The sequence below is a fragment of the Schistocerca serialis genome, chromosome 7, assembly GCF_023864345.2.
Source record: "Schistocerca serialis cubense isolate TAMUIC-IGC-003099 chromosome 7, iqSchSeri2.2, whole genome shotgun sequence".
Lineage (NCBI taxonomy): Eukaryota > Metazoa > Arthropoda > Insecta > Orthoptera > Acrididae > Schistocerca > Schistocerca serialis.
Window position 1 is genome coordinate 163,075,903 of NC_064644.1, and position 16,091 is coordinate 163,091,993.

Genomic DNA, 16,091 nt, shown 5'->3' on the forward strand with positions numbered 1-16,091 from the left:
GGACTACGACTGTGGTTGCCCGGGATACTGCCCGCATTGAGGCTGATCCCTCACCTGTGGTAGAGTGGGAGGTCGTCTCAAGGTGTGGCAGGGGGCGAAAGACATTCCGGAGGGCTGAACGGAAAGCCTCTCCAGTTTGTCTGACGAAGCGGTTTCAGGCTCTGTCTCAGGCTGATACTTATCTTCGGCCTGACATGGCTGCTTGTCCTGTTCCAGAGGTTGCCCCTCAGTCTGCAAGATCCGGGCAATCGCAGAGGGTGGGCTTACTGGTAGTTGGGAGCCCCAACGTCAGGCGCGTAATGGGGCCCCTTAGGGAAATGGCAGCAAGAGAGGGGAAGAAAACCAATGTGCACTCCGTGTGCATACCGGGGGGAGTCATTCCAGATGTGGAAAGGGTCCTTCCGGATGCCATGAAGGGTACAGGGTGCACCCATCTGCAGGTGGTCGCTCATGTCGGCACCAATGATGTGTGTCGCTACGGATCGGAGGAAATCCTCTCTGGCTTCCGGCGGCTATCTGATTTGGTGAAGACTGCCAGTCTCGCTAGCGGGATGAAAGCAGAGCTCACCATCTGCAGCATCGTCGACAGGACTGACTGCGGACCTTTGGTACAGAGCCGAGTGGAGGGTCTGAATCAGAGGCTGAGACGGTTCTGCGACCGTGTGGGCTGCAGATTCCTCGACTTGCGCCATAGGGTGGTGGGGTTTCGGGTTCCGCTGGATAGGTCAGGAGTCCACTACACGCAACAAGCGGCTACACGGGTAGCAGGGTTTGTGTGGCGTGGGCTGGGTAGTTTTTTAGGTTAGATGGCCTTGGGCAAGTACAGAAAGGGCAACAGCCTCAACGGGTGCGGGGCAAAGTCAGGACATGCGGGGACCAAGCAGCAATCGGTATTGTAATTGTCAACTGTCGAAGCTGCGTTGGTAAAGTACCAGAACTTCAAGCGCTGATAGAAAGCACCGAAGCTGAAATCGTTATAGGTACAGAAAGCTGGCTTAAGCCAGAGATAAATTCTGCCGAAATTTTTACAAAGGTACAGACGGTGTTTAGAAAGGATAGATTGCATGCAACCGGTGGTGGAGTGTTCGTCGCTGTTAGTAGTAGTTTATCCTGTAGTGAAGTAGAAGTGGACAGTTCCTGTGAATTATTATGGGTGGAGGTTACACTCAACAACCGAACTAGGTTAATAATTGGCTTCTTTTACCGACCTCCCGACTCAGCAGCATTAGTGGCAGAACAACTGAGAGAAAATTTGGAATACATTTCACATAAATTTTCTCAGCATGTTATAGTCTTAGGCGGAGATTTCAATTTACCAGATATAGACTGGGACACTCAGATGTTTAGGACGGGTGGTAGGGACAGAGCATCGAGTGACATTATACTGAGTGCACTATCCGAAAATTACCTCGAGCAATTAAACAGAGAACCGACTCGTGGAGATAACATCTTGGACCTACTGATAACAAACAGACCCGAACTTTTCGACTCTGTATGTACAGAATAGGGAATCAGTGAACATAAGGCCGTTGCAGCATCCCTGAATATGGAAGTTAATAGGAATATAAAAAAAGGGAGGAAGGTTTATCTGTTTAGCAAGAGTAATAGAAGGCAGATTTCAGACTACCTAACAGATCAAAACGAAAATTTCTGTTCCGACACTGACAATGTTGAGTGTTTATGGAAAAAGTTCAAGGCAATCGTAAAATGCGTTTTAGACAGGTACGTGCCGAGTAAAACTGTGAGGGACGGGAAAAACCCACCGTGGTACAACAACAAAGTTAGGAAACTACTGCGAAAGCAAAGAGAGCTCCACTCCAAGTTTAAACGCAGCCAAAACCTCTCAGACAAACAGAAGCTAAACGATGTCAAAGTTAGCGTAAGGAGGGCTATGCGTGAAGCGTTCAGTGAATTCGAAAGTAAAATTCTATGTACCGACTTGACAGAAAATCCTAGGAAGTTCTGGTCTTACGTTAAATCAGTAAGTGGCTCGACACAGCATATCCAGACACTACGGGATGATGATGGCATTGAAACAGAGGATGACACGCGTAAAGCTGAAATACTAAACACCTTTTTCCAAAGCTGTTTCACAGAGGAAAACCGCACTGCAGTTCCTTCTCTAAATCCTCGCACAAACGAAAAACTGGCTGACATGGAAATAAGTATTCAAGGAATAGAAAAGCAACTGGAATCACTCAATAGAGGAAAGTCCACTGGACCTGACGGGATACCAATTCGATTCTACACAGAGTACGCGAAAGAACTTGCCCCCCCTTCTAATTGCCGTGTACCGCAAGTCTCTAGAGGAACGGAGGGTTCCAAATGATTGGAAAAGAGCACAGATAGTCCCAGTCTTCTAGAAGGGTCGTCGAGCAGATGCGCAAAACTATAGACCTATATCTCTTACGTCGATCTGTTGTAGAACTTTAGAACATGTTTTTTGCTCGAGTATCATGTCGTTTTTGGAAACCCAGAATCTACTATGTAGGAATCAACATGGATTCCGGAAACAGCGATCGTGTGAGACACAACTCGCTTTATTTGTTCATGAGACCCAGAAAATATTAGATGCAGGCTCCCAGGTGGATGCTATTTTTCTTGACTTCCGGAAGGCGTTCGATACAGTTCCGTACTGTCGCCTGATAAACAAAGTAAGAGCCTACGGAATATCAGACCAGCTGTGTGGCTGGATTGAAGAGTTTTTAGCAAACAGAACACAGCATGTTGTTATCAATGGAGAGACGTCTACAGACGTTAAAGTAACCTCTGGCGTGCCACAGGGGAGTGTTATGGGACCATTGCTTTTCACAATATATATAAATGACCTAGTAGATAGTGTCGGAAGTTCCATGCGGCTTTTCGCAGATGATGCTGTAGTATACAGAGAAGTTGCAGCATTAGAAAATTGTAGCGAAATGCAGGAAGATCTGCAGCGGATAGGCACTTGGTGCAGGGAGTGGCAACTGACCCTTAACATAGACAAATGTAATGTATTGCGAATACATAGAAAGAAGGATCCTTTATTGTATGATTATATGATAGCGGAACAAACACTGGTAGCAGTTACTTTTGTAAAATATCTGGGAGTATGCGTGCGGAACGATTTGAAGTGGAATGATCATATAAAATTAATTGTTGGTAAGGCGGGTACCAGGTTGAGATTCATTGGGAGAGTGCTTAGAAAATGTAGTCCATCAACAAAGGAGGTGGCTCACAAAACACTCGTTCGACCTATACTTGAGTATTGCTCATCAGTGTGGGATCCGTACCAGATCGGTTTGACGGAGGAGATAGAGAAGATCCAAAGAAGAGCGGCGCGTTTCGTCGCAGGGTTATTTGGTAACCGTGATAGCGTTACGGAGATGTTGAATAAACTCAAGTGGCAGACTCTGCAAGAGAGGCGCACTGCATCGCGGTGTAGCTTGCTCGCCAGGTTTCGAGAGGGTGCGTTTCTGGATGAGGTATCGAATATATTGCTTCCCCCTACTTATACCTCCCGAGGAGATCACGAATGTAAAATTAGAGGGATTAGAGCACGCACGGAGGCTTTCAGACAGTCGTTCTTCCCGCGAACCATACGCGACTGGAACAGGAAAGGGAGGTAATGACAGTGGCACGTAAAGTGCCCTCCGCCACACACCGTTGGGTGGCTTGCGGAGTATAAATATAGATGTAGATGTAGATCACTCAACATAAACTTTCGTCGTTATTTGACTTAGCGGACGATGTGTTTTTGCTCCCCCCCCCTCCCCCCCATGGCTCTCGAAACACCAAATTCTTAGGCTTCCTTGGTTAGGAAAGCATACATCATACGAGCACCGAAAATTTGGCCAGGTTTGAATTAGCTCCGACATAATGCATTCATAACTACTCAGAACACTGTTCTCACCACAACTGACATTAGTAACGTATTGAGAGCATTGCACAGGTGTCGTTCGCGGTCAAATAGAACAGCGCAACCTGCTGGCTTGGCTAATATCTGCATTCACGTTCAACCATGTTTCAATTTTTGTTCAAACCATAATCCGGACTATGCTCAAAACATGCAACGCGCCATGGGCACAGGCCGATGAGGACAGTATTACAGTATGGGTGACATTCGCCTTTGTTTCGACGAGCCTTGCAGTGGTCTTCGAGGCAGCGTGATAGCTCTGGACTACGTGTACAGTATTACAGAGGACTGTCATTTCATCATGTTTGATATCTTCCCCGACGACGATGGCGTCTTCCAACAGGGCATTTGGCATTGTCATAACGCCAGAAGCGTGCTGCAGTGTTCTGCGGAGCATGGTACTGGTCCCGCATGTCTTGGCCATCAATTTTCCACGACCTCAAGCCGATGGTACACGTCTGGGATGCTATCTGGCAGCAAATGAGCGTTTACGAAAACTGTTTTGCCTTTGCGTAATATCTGGTGCGACATGCCTCCGAAACCGTAACACGTTCACTGAAGAAGCAAAGAAACTGGTAAACCTGCCTGATATCGTGTAGAGCCACCGCGAGCACGCTAGAGTGCAGCAACACGACGAGGCATGGACTCGACTAATCTATGAAGTAGTGCTGGAGGAAATTGACATCCTGAAACAGGGCCGTCCATAAATCCGTAACAGTACGAGGGGGTGGAGATCTCTTCTGAACAGCACGCTGCAAGGCATCCCAGACGTGCTCCATAACGTTCATTTCTGGGGAGTTTGGTGGCCAGCAGAAGTGTTTAAACTCAGAAGAGTGTTCCCGGAGCGAGTCTATAGCAGTTCTGGAGTGTGGGATGTCGCGTTATCCTGCTGAAGTTTCATAAGTTCGTCGGAAGGCACAATGGACATGAATAGATGCAGGTGATCACGAGGATACTTACGTACGTGTCATCTGTCAGAGTCATATCTAGACGAATCAGGGGTCCCAAACTAGTCCAACTGTACAGGCCTCCACAAGCTTGAACAGTCCTCTGCTGACGTGCAGGGTTCATAGACTCATGAGGTCCATTCGCTCGATACAATTTGAAACGAGACTCGTATGACCATGCAACATGTTTCCATTAATCAACAGTCCAATGTCGGTGTTGACGGGCCCAGGCGAGGCGTAAAGCTTTGTGTCGTGCAGCCATCAAGGGTACACGACTGGGCCTTCGACTTCGAAAGCCCGTATTGATGATATTTCATTGAATGGTTCGCACGCTGACACTTGTTGATGGCTCAGCATTGAAACTGCAGCAATTTGCGGAAGGGTTGCAGTTCTGTCACGTTGAACGATTATCTTTAGCTGTCGTTGGTCCCGTTCTTGCAGCATCTTTCTGCAGCCGCAGCGATGTCAAAGATTTGATGTTTTAACGGATTCCTGATATTCACGGTATACTCGTGAAATGGTAGTACGTGAAATCCCCCACTTCATCGCTACCTCGGAGATGCTGTATCCCATCGTTCGTGCGCCGACTACAACACCACGTTCAGACTCAATTAAATTTTGATAATCTGCCATTGTAGCAGCAGTAACCGTTGTAACAACTGCGCCAGACACTTGTTGTCTTATGTAGGCATTGCGGACCGCAGCGCCATACTCTGCCTGTTTACATACAGGGTGTTTCAAAAATGACCGGTATATTTGAAATGGCAATAAAAACTAAACGAGCAGCGATAGAAATACACCGTTTGTTGCAATATGCTTGGGACAACAGTACATTTTCAGGCAGACAAACTTTCGAAATTACAGTAGTTACAATTTTCAACAACAGATGGCGCTGCAAGTGATGTGAAAGATATAGAAGACAACGCAGTCTGTGGGTGCGCCATTCTGTACGTCGTCTTTCTGCTGTAAGCGTGTGCTGTTCACAACGTGCAAGTGTGCTGTAGACGACATGGTTTATTCCTTTGAACAGAGGATTTTTCTGGTGTTGGAATTCCAACGAAGTTTTCAACGGAGGTTTAATGTAACCAAAGGACCGAAAAGCGATACAATAAAGGATCTGTTTGAAAAATTTCAGCAGACTGGGAACGTGACGGATGAACGTGCTGGAAAGGTAGGGCGACCACGTACGGCAACCACAGAGGTCAACGCGCAGCTAGTGCAGCAGGTGATCCAACAGCGGCCTCGGGTTTCCGTTCGCTGTGTTGCAGCTGCGGTCCAAATGACGCCAACGTCCACGTATCGTCTCATGCGCCAGAGTTTACACCTCTAACCATACAAAATTCAAACGCGGCAACCCCTCAGCGCCGCTACCATTGCTGCACGAGAGACATTCGCTAACGATATAGTGCACAGGATTGATGACGGCGATATGCATGTGGGCAGCATTTGGTTTACTGACGAAGCTTATTTTTACCTGGACGGCTTCGTCAATAAACAGAACTGGCGCATATGGGGAACCGAAAAGCCCCATGTTGCAGTCCCACCGTCCCTGCATCCTCAAAAAGTACTGGTCTGGGCCGTCATTTCTTCCAAAGGAATCATTGACTCATTTTTTAGATCCGAAACGATTACTGCATCACGCTATCTGGACATTCTTCGTGAATTTGTGGCGGTACAAACTGCCTTAGACGACACTGCGAACACCTCGTGGTTTATGCAAGATGGTGAACGGCCACATCGCACGGCCGACGTCTTTAATTTCCTGAATGAATATTTCGATGATCGTGTGATTGCTTTGGGCTATCCGAAACATATAGGAGGCGGCGTGGATTGGCCTCCCTATTCGCCAGACATGAACCCCTGTGACTTCTTTCTGTGGGGACACTTGAAAGACCAGGTGTACCGCCAGAATCCAGAAACAATTGAACAGCTGAAGCAGTACATCTCATCTGCATGTGAAGCCATTCCGTCAGACACGTTGTCAAAGGTTTCGGGTAATTTCATTCAGAGACTACGCCATATTATTGCTACGCATGGTGGATATGTGTAAAATATCGTACTATAGAGTTTCCCAGACCGCAGCACCATCTATTGTTGAAAATTGTAACTACTGTAAATTCGAAAGTTTGTCTGCCTGAAAATGTACTGTTGTCCCAAGCATATTGCAACAAACGGTGTATTTCTATCGCTGCTCGTTTAGTTTTTATTGCCGTTTCAAATATACCGGTCATTTTTGAAACACCCTGTATCTCTGTATTTGAATAAGCATGCCGATACCAGTTTGTTCGGCGTTTCAGCGTATAATCGGTGCTGCATTTCAAATGTGCGAAGACTCGCTTTTGTTTGCTGCAACTCAGTGTAATAGCACTTCTTACTTTGGAAGCCGCACCCGCACCATTGATATATTGGTGCTTCTCAGAGAACCCCGTGATTCCTTCACGGGAGTCTCGTTGCCGCAACACCAGAGTGGTCGGCGGGACGCGAGGTCCTCTTCTCGATACGCAGGACTATCAAGATGGCTGCCAGCCGTCCACGGCGTAGTTTATGCGCAGGCGGGCCGCGACGCGGCTACCGGGACACGCCGAGGTGTCGTGGGCGGCGCGCCGTAAAACTGTCACAGCGGAACCCCAGGCCAGCTCCTCCCCCCAGATAACGTCTGCCGGCCGGCGGCCGGGTGCAGCTTTACGACGCGGTCTGCCCGACTGGACCGCGCGCCGTCTCTCGCCTCTCCTTTCTCCGTGCATCCCCCCCCCCCCCCCCCGCCACCATCTGACTCTCTCTCTGTCTCTCCCGCTGTGTTTCGAGTTTTCTCCATTTCTCCCTTACGCGATGCATGCACCATTGCAGCCCCAGCGCAGCGCAAGGTGTCGCACAGTAATGCGTACCACTGGCAATGGCTGTGCAGCAGTGACGCTGGCATCTGTCTGATAACGAGCGATAGTTTCAAGACCAGCCGTCGTCTCGTTCAGCCGCAGTAATCACATTCTCGGATCCTATTTCTGGGAGACAAACACCACTCCTCTCAAATAAAAAATGTAAATGTAGACAAGGCGCAGCCTGAATTCAAAAAATAGTATCAACAGTATTAATAAATCAAAAGACGGATGTGATCCCGGACGTGCACAAAACAGATCAGAACACTCTTGCAGAAACAACGATAAAAGCATGCCATATTTTAAGGTCACAGTTCGTAGTAATTGACGGAAAGTTTTCAAGTAAGACAGAAGTAATTTCTGGCGTTCCCCGAGGTAGTGTTACAGGTCCTTTGCTGTTTTTTTTTATCTACATAAACCATTTGAGAGACAATCTGAGCAGCTGTCTTAAGTTGTTTGCAGAAGTTGTCGTTTGTCGACTAGTAAAGTCATCAGAAGATCAAAACAAATTGCAAAACGACTTAGAAAAGTATAGTGCGAAAATTGGAAACTGATACTAAATAACGAAAAGTGTGACGTCATCCACATGAGTGTTGAAAGGAATCCGTTAAGCTTCGGTTACACGATAAATCAGTCAAATTTAAAGGCTGTAAATTCAACTAAATACCCAGGAATCACAATTACGAACAACTTAAATTGATAGGAACACATAGAAAATGTTGTGGGGAAGGCTAACCAGAGACTGCGTTTTGTTCGCAGAACATTTAGAAAATGTACAAGATCTACTAAGGATACTACCTACACTACGCTTTGCTTTGGAATATTGTTGCGCGGTGTGGGATACTTACCATATAGCATTGACGGAGTACGTCGAAAAAGTTCAGATATGGGCAGTAAGTTTTTTACTATCGCGATATAGTGAAGAGTGTGTCATTGAAACGATACAGGATTTGGGATGGACATCATTAAAACAAAGGAGTCTTCCTTTGCGGAATATCTTCTCACGGAATCTTTGCGGAATATCTTCTCACGGAATTCCGATCACCCACTTTCTCCTCTGAATGCGAAAATATTTTGTTGAGGCCGACGTATTTAGGGAGAAACGATCACCACGATAGAAAAGGGAAATCAGAGCTCGTACGGAAAGATTCAGGTGTTCATTCTTTCCCTGCGCAATACGAGACTGGAATAACAGAGAATTGTGAAGGTGGTTCGATGAACCCTCTGCCAGGAACTTAAATGTGATTTGCAGAGTACCCATGTAGATGTACATGTAGAAACGAGCGCAAAATGCCCAAGATTGGCGTCATTTTACAGAAGCTCGAAATTTAGTGCGGATTTCAATGAGAGACGCTTATAATAGTTTCCATAACGAAACTTTCTCTCCAGTCGAAAGAGATTTTGGTCGCATGCAAAGTAAGCTACCCCGACAACCAGGATCGATTCCTTCTCTTCGCGATAGCGATGGAAATACTATCGGTGACTGTGCTGTTAAAGCAGAATTACTAAACACAGCCTTCCGGAATTCCATCACCAAAGAGGACGAAGTAAATATTCCAGTAACTGAATCAGAACAGCTGCCACCATGAGTACCTTAGAAGTAGATATTCTTGGAGTAGTGAAGCAATGTTAGTCACTTATTGAAAGTAAGTCTTCCGATCCAAGCTATATACGAATCAGTTTCTTTTCGGAGTATAGAGCTGGCTGATGGTAGCTTAACTAATAGCAGCCTATCCCATAGCAGATAGGTCAAAGGTGATGATCCAGACTATATGAGACACCCTGATCCTTCAGGTTGGCAGTTGGGCGCCGGGCCAACACCCCCACACCGTATAAACGCCAAGAAATAGCATCGGATTTAATACGGAACAATGGAAACGACCCCACCAAGTGAAATGTTAATGCCAGGAGATCACGGAATAACATAGAATGAAGTGTGGCACTTTGAATGTAAAAGCACTATTCTCACCTGGAAATGTGAAGGTCCTTGATGAAGATGTGAATAGGTACAGGCTAGACATAGTGGCACTGTAAAAAATGAGATGGCCTGGTGAAGGAATGCATAAAGAAAAGTGGTATAGCTACTTCTGCAGTGGAAATAAAGAAGATAAACATCAGTTTGGAGTGGGCTTTGCAGTAGCCATCAGAGTAAGGGGAAACATCATGGACTTCAAGGCTGTTAATGAAAGAGGAGGAGGAGGAGGACAGTATTAGTGTTTAACGTCCCGTCGACAACGAGGTCATTAGAGACGGAGCGCAAGCTCGTGTTAGGGAAGGATGGGGAAGGAAATCGGCCGTGCCCTTTCAAAGGAACCATCCCGGCACTTGCCTGAAGCGATTTAGGGAAATCACGGAAAACCTAAATCAGGATGGCCGGAGACGGGATTGAACCGTCGTCCTCCCGAATGCGAGTCCAGTGTGCTAACCACTGCGCCACCTCGCTCGGTGTTAATGAAAGAATATGCTGGATAATAATAAAAGGAAAATTCTACAACGTAGTTCAGGTTTCATTCCATGCACCTACAGAATATAAACATGACAGTGAAAAAGACAGTTTCTGCGAAGACCTATAACCAGTGTCTGTAAACGCACCATCATACGATGTGAAGTTTTCGTTGGTGATGCCAATGGCTAAAGCAGGAAGAGAAGATATTTTGAAACCTTACGCTGGCCTTCACAGTGTGCATGATTCCTCTAACTACAATGGAATGAGATTAGTCAATCTGGCAGTTTCAAAAAACTTAAGAATTATGAGTACCTACTTTCCTCGGAAAGGCATCCATAAGATAACGTGTAAGCCACCTGACCAAGAGACGCAGAACCAAAAAGACCACATACTTGTGGACGCCAGACACAGAAGTGCTACTCAGAATGTAAAATCTAAAAGAGGTGTAGAAATCGGATCAGACGATTACCTTGTGGTGACAACCATGCAGGATAGAAAGCCGTAACAGCAGGAGAAGAGAAGCAAACCAGAAAATAAATGCAAGCCAACTGAAAGAGAACCACATTAAGGAAAGATATGCACTTGAAATTGGAAACAAGTTTGCTTCCATAGAAGAAGAAGACGAAGATGATATTGAAAAGTTTTTGTCGAAAATCAAGAGGGGTTTAAAAGATGCTGGAAGTGAGGTGCTGAAACCAATGGAGAAAAGGAGGAAGAGCAGAGGATGGCTTAATGACAGGTGTAGAGATGCAGTTAATAAGATAAGAGCAACTAAACTGTTATGGTTTACAAACGAACAGGACGAAACAACAAGTTTGGGAGACATGGAAGCAGAGAAGCAAGATAAGTCCTTCGAACAGTAAAATAAAACTGGCAGAATAAGACCGGACAGTAGGAAATACAAGAGACTTTTACAGGACATTCAGGTTCTTCAAGAAAGTATACAATCCAAGGACTGACGTGATCAGAGGTCAAGGAGGACAGATAATCACACAAGAAATGAAAGCTATGGAGAAATGGAAAAACTACTTCGAAAACCTCCTGAATGTGGATGTAAACACCATGAGTGCTACAACAGAAAACGAAGAAGAAGAATCATATAGAGAAAACAGAGATACTGTACCATTCGGGAAATATGAACTACCAAGCATGGAAGAAGTAAGAGCGACCATAAAACTGCTGAAGATGGGGAAGGCACCAGGAATAGAAAGCATACCTGCAGAGACGCTGAAGAGGGAAGAGCTACTCTACAAGGGTGACTATACCACGTAATCAGCTTAAATTGGGAGAAGGAAAGCATCCCAAAAGAATGGAATAAGTCTGTCACCTGCCCGATACTAAAGAAAGAAGACCCAGTGAGATGAAGCAACTATAGAGGAATTACACTACTATGTACAGTTTATAAGGTCTTAAGCTTGTTGTTACTGAAGCGACTAACATCAAATGTAGAGAAAGTACTGGGAGTCCAACAAGAAGGTTTCAGAAAGGGAAAGTGAACTGTAGACCATTTACGTACAATACGGTAAGTGCTAGCAAAGAGCTGGGAATTACGCAAAAATGTTCACGGCCGTTTTGTGGACTTCCAAAAAGCATATGATAGTGTGAATAGACAAGCAATATGGCAAGAACTCGAAAGGGCTAAAATTCCCAGAAAACTCATAAAACTGACGCAGATATGCACACAGGAAACAACATGCATGTAAATGGAAACATAACAAAGAAGTTCAAGGTGAGGACTGGAGTGCGACAAGGAGACTGCCTCTCGCCTCTTCTGTTTAATCTGGTACTGGAGAGAGCCCTGCGAGAGGTAGCAAGCCTAGAGACAGGAATACATCTGGGAAGAAGGATCAGCACCCTGGCCTATGCGGATCTAGTTTTAATAGCAGAGAAAGAACAAGACCTGGTTCAGATGACAAGAACATTAATGGTACAGGCAATGAGAGCAGTCCACAAGTTGAATATGGATAAGACAAAATACCTCGAAGTTAGCAGAAAAAATGATGACAGCCCCCTGAAGGTGGAGGACAAACTCTTTGAAAGGGTAAAAGACTTTAAATATCTTGGGGCTATAATCAATGAAAGGAACGAGATTACCGAACGAATACAAACAGGAAACAGGTCAAGGTTTGTTCTGGGAAAGTTGTTTAGGTCCCAGCTTCAATCGAGGTCATTAAATAGCAAGATCTACAAGACAAGAAGACAATCTGTAGTCTTATATGGAGCAGAGACCTGGACCATCACCCAAAAGATGGAAGGAAAACTCCTGACATTTGAGAATGCCATCCTCAGACAGATTTTTGGGCCAGTGGAGGATGGGGATGAATGGGGGAAAAGAAAGAACTGTGAATTACGGGAGCTATACAAGTCGATGGACATCGTGGCAGACGATGGCAAAGAAGAAGACTGAAGTGGTATGGACACGTAATGCGTCGAGAAGGTCAGATAATCAGGCAGGTAGTGGAGGAAGATATTAGAGGCAAAAGACCGCCACGACCCGATGGACTGTTCAGGTCAGAGAGGATATTAGTACGCTGGGGCTGACCGAAGAAGTATACATGGACCGAGGAGGCTGGAGGAGGCTGATTAGTGAGGCCAAAGACCGACTGCAGTTTGTGTGGCCGAAGCAGTAAGGTAGTAGTAATAGGAGTAATCCACTAATTTACAGGAACATATCATTAACGTCGATATTCATCAAGAATGGAGAACATATATTGAGTTCTAACATTATCACGTATTTAGAAACACAACTAGCTCATTACTCCCACGAAATGTTTAGTGCTATCGACAAGAGATTTCAGGTTGGTTCCGTATTTCTAGGTTCGAAGAAGGCTTTCGACATCGTACCTCAAAAGCGGCTTGTAATTAAACTGTGTGCTCACGACGTATCGGTTCGCCATTTCCTGTCAGAGAAGCCACAGTTCGTGGTAACTGACGGAAAGTCATCATGTAAAACAAAGGTGATTTCTGGCGTTTTCCAAGGTAGTGTTACAGGCTGTCTTCTGTTCCTTTTATACACTATGTGATCAAAAGCACCGGGTCAGGCCCTCAAAACATCCGTTTTTCATGTTAGGTGCATTATGCTGTCATCTGGTGCCAGGTTCTCCATATCAGCGACCTCAGTAGTCATTAGACGTCGGAGAAATCATATTTGGAGGCTCCGCGAAACTGACGGACTTCGAACGTGGTCTGGTGATTGGGTGTCACTTGTGTCATACCTGTGTACGCGAGATTTCCACACACCTACACATCCCTAGGTCCACTGTTTACGATGTGGTAGTGATGGGACATGTACAGCCAAAGCGTACAGGCCGACCTCGTCTGTTGGCTGACAGAGACCGCTGGCAGTTGAAGAGGTTCGTAATGTATAATAGGCAGACATCTATCCAGACCAGCACACAGGAATACCAAACTGCGTCAGGATCCACTGCAAGTACTATGACAGTTAGGCGGGAGGTGAGAAAACTTGGATTTCATGGTCGGGCGACTGCTCATAAGCCACACAACGAGCCGGTAAATGCCAAACGACGCCTCGCTTGGTGTAAGGAGCGCAAACAGTGGACGATTGAACAGTGCAAAAACGTTGTGTGGAGTGACTAATCACGGTACAAATAGTGGCGATCCGATAGCAGGATGTGGGTATGGAGAATTCCCTGTGAACGTCATCTGCCAGCGTGTGTAGTGCCAACAGTAAAATTTCGAGGCGATGGTGTTATGGTGTGGTCATGTTTCTCATGGAGAGGGCTTGAACCCCTTGTTGTTTTGCGTGGGACTATCACATCATAGGCCTACATTGATGTTTTAAGCACCTTCTTGCTTCCCACTATTGAAGAGCAATTTGGGGATAGCTATTGCATCTTCCATCACGATCGAGCACCTGTCCACAATGCACGGCATGTGGCAGAGTGGTTACACGACAGTATCATCCCTGTAATTGACTGGCCTGCACCGAGTCTGTAGTGGGACGAAATTAAGCGTCACCCATCCACCACTGTCAGCCCAGTTTGCAGGTGACTATAAGTTTAATTTAGTTTTGTTTATGTATTTTTCTTAATATTTGTAATAGCTGTGAATTATCCAAAAGTTTTGTATTTTTTTATGTTTCATGTACGGAGAGGGCGGCGCAACGAACGGAGACAGCATCTTCGTTGCCGCGACCAGAGAGGAAATTGCTGGCCGCTATACGTCGCGGGTCGACAGCCAAGGAGCAACAGAAGATCCTGAAACCGAGTTGTTGCGTCGTGCTTCTAAAAATTAAAAATGAATTTTTTGTACTCTTTTTGTACAACAATGACGTCATATAGAGCTTAATCTTATTGAAAAGTCAGTCCTAGTTTGTCAACGGTCAAGTTCACATCTGTATGTGTAGGAAGCTAATAAAATAGTGGATGCGACTAAAGTTGAAACACGTGTTCTGAGGATTTATTTATGAAGAATTATGTGGACGGATTAATAATATATTTGACAAGATTACTGAATTCTGACAGCGATCATCGAAACTTTGAATCTCAAAGGTTTATTTAATGTGTGATTCTGATATCGATTAAATCAAGATAACGTGTGTCAATATAATTTCTGAGGAGAAACAAATGAAATTTAAATCGAAAAAGTTTACGTAAACCAATTGGCCCAAGTGATGTAATTCTTTGCATACGACTCAACTGATGTTTTACAGTTTCGTTCAAGAACCATTCTATGACAATTTAAAAAGAATATAAATCATTTTGAAGTGGGTTGTAACTGACGTAGGTGACGAAGTCTGCACATGGCCATAATCAAACGAAAATCGGTTATAAAAATCTATACGTCGTTACACTACACCGTGGCGACCTTAGAAACAGGACTTGTGTGCAACTAAGGCACACAAGTACGAAACAAAACATCAAGAGTCTTTCGGAAGTCAACGCGAGTTTTCGTGGAGCCTTCACCAGCCAGCGGCGTCTTCGCGGGTGTGGGCAGCTGACGGAGCGCAGCCAAGCAGTACGGTCACGCAGTTGTTCTACGAGAAGGCGCATCGGTTGGGCAGCAGCAGAACGCTGCAAACCCCGACAACCTTTTTCTCCTAAACTAACAGGCCCAGTACGTCAGCTGGGGGGCGTTCCTCTGGCTGGTATTAGAGGTGTTGCTGAGGGCTTCTCCTGTCTACGGCGGTGCCGGGCGTGGTTGCAGCTAGTGACGTCTCCGTTCGACTCAGCGTCCTACCGGTTGCGGAAGCGGGGTCGCAGCATCTCAGCGGCTGCATCGACGGCTGTTACATCTGCAGCCCATAGCAGCACACTGATCATCGAGAACTACAAATTACAATATTAGTGTCTGGTGAGTTTGTTTCAAGTTGGAAGTGGAGTGTTGTACATAGGGAGTGTGCTTTTACAGGATTGTTGATTACAAGTTTGCGTGTGTAACTAGTTAATATCTTACAATAATGTCGGGAAGTGAAATGTCAGACGAAGAGTAATCTATGTCCGATAGGAGCATGAGATCCCTTTTTAGGGCGATCGCTAAACTAAAACAATCTAACGAAGAATCTGCTGCTAGATTAAAAGAGGAACTAAAACAGGAGTTAAAACAATCTAAGGAAGAATGTATGGCTAGATTAAAACAGTCTAACGAAGAATCTATTACTAGATTAACACAGTCTAACGAAGAATCTATTACTAGATTAAAACAGTCTAACGACAAATCTACGGCTAGATTAAAAGAGCAACTTAAAGTGGAGCTAACAAAATCTACAGACAGGTTACAGGAACATCTTCATGAAACCAGTCGAGAATTAAGTGATAAAATAGAGTCTTCTAAAGTTGAAATGCAGGAAAAATTAGTAGGACTTAGTAATAAGATTGCAGATAATTGTAAAAGGTTAGAAGAACATATCCAGGAATCGCGTGAGGAAAAAGCTCGCATGCGAAACGATATTACTGACTTAACCGAGAGAC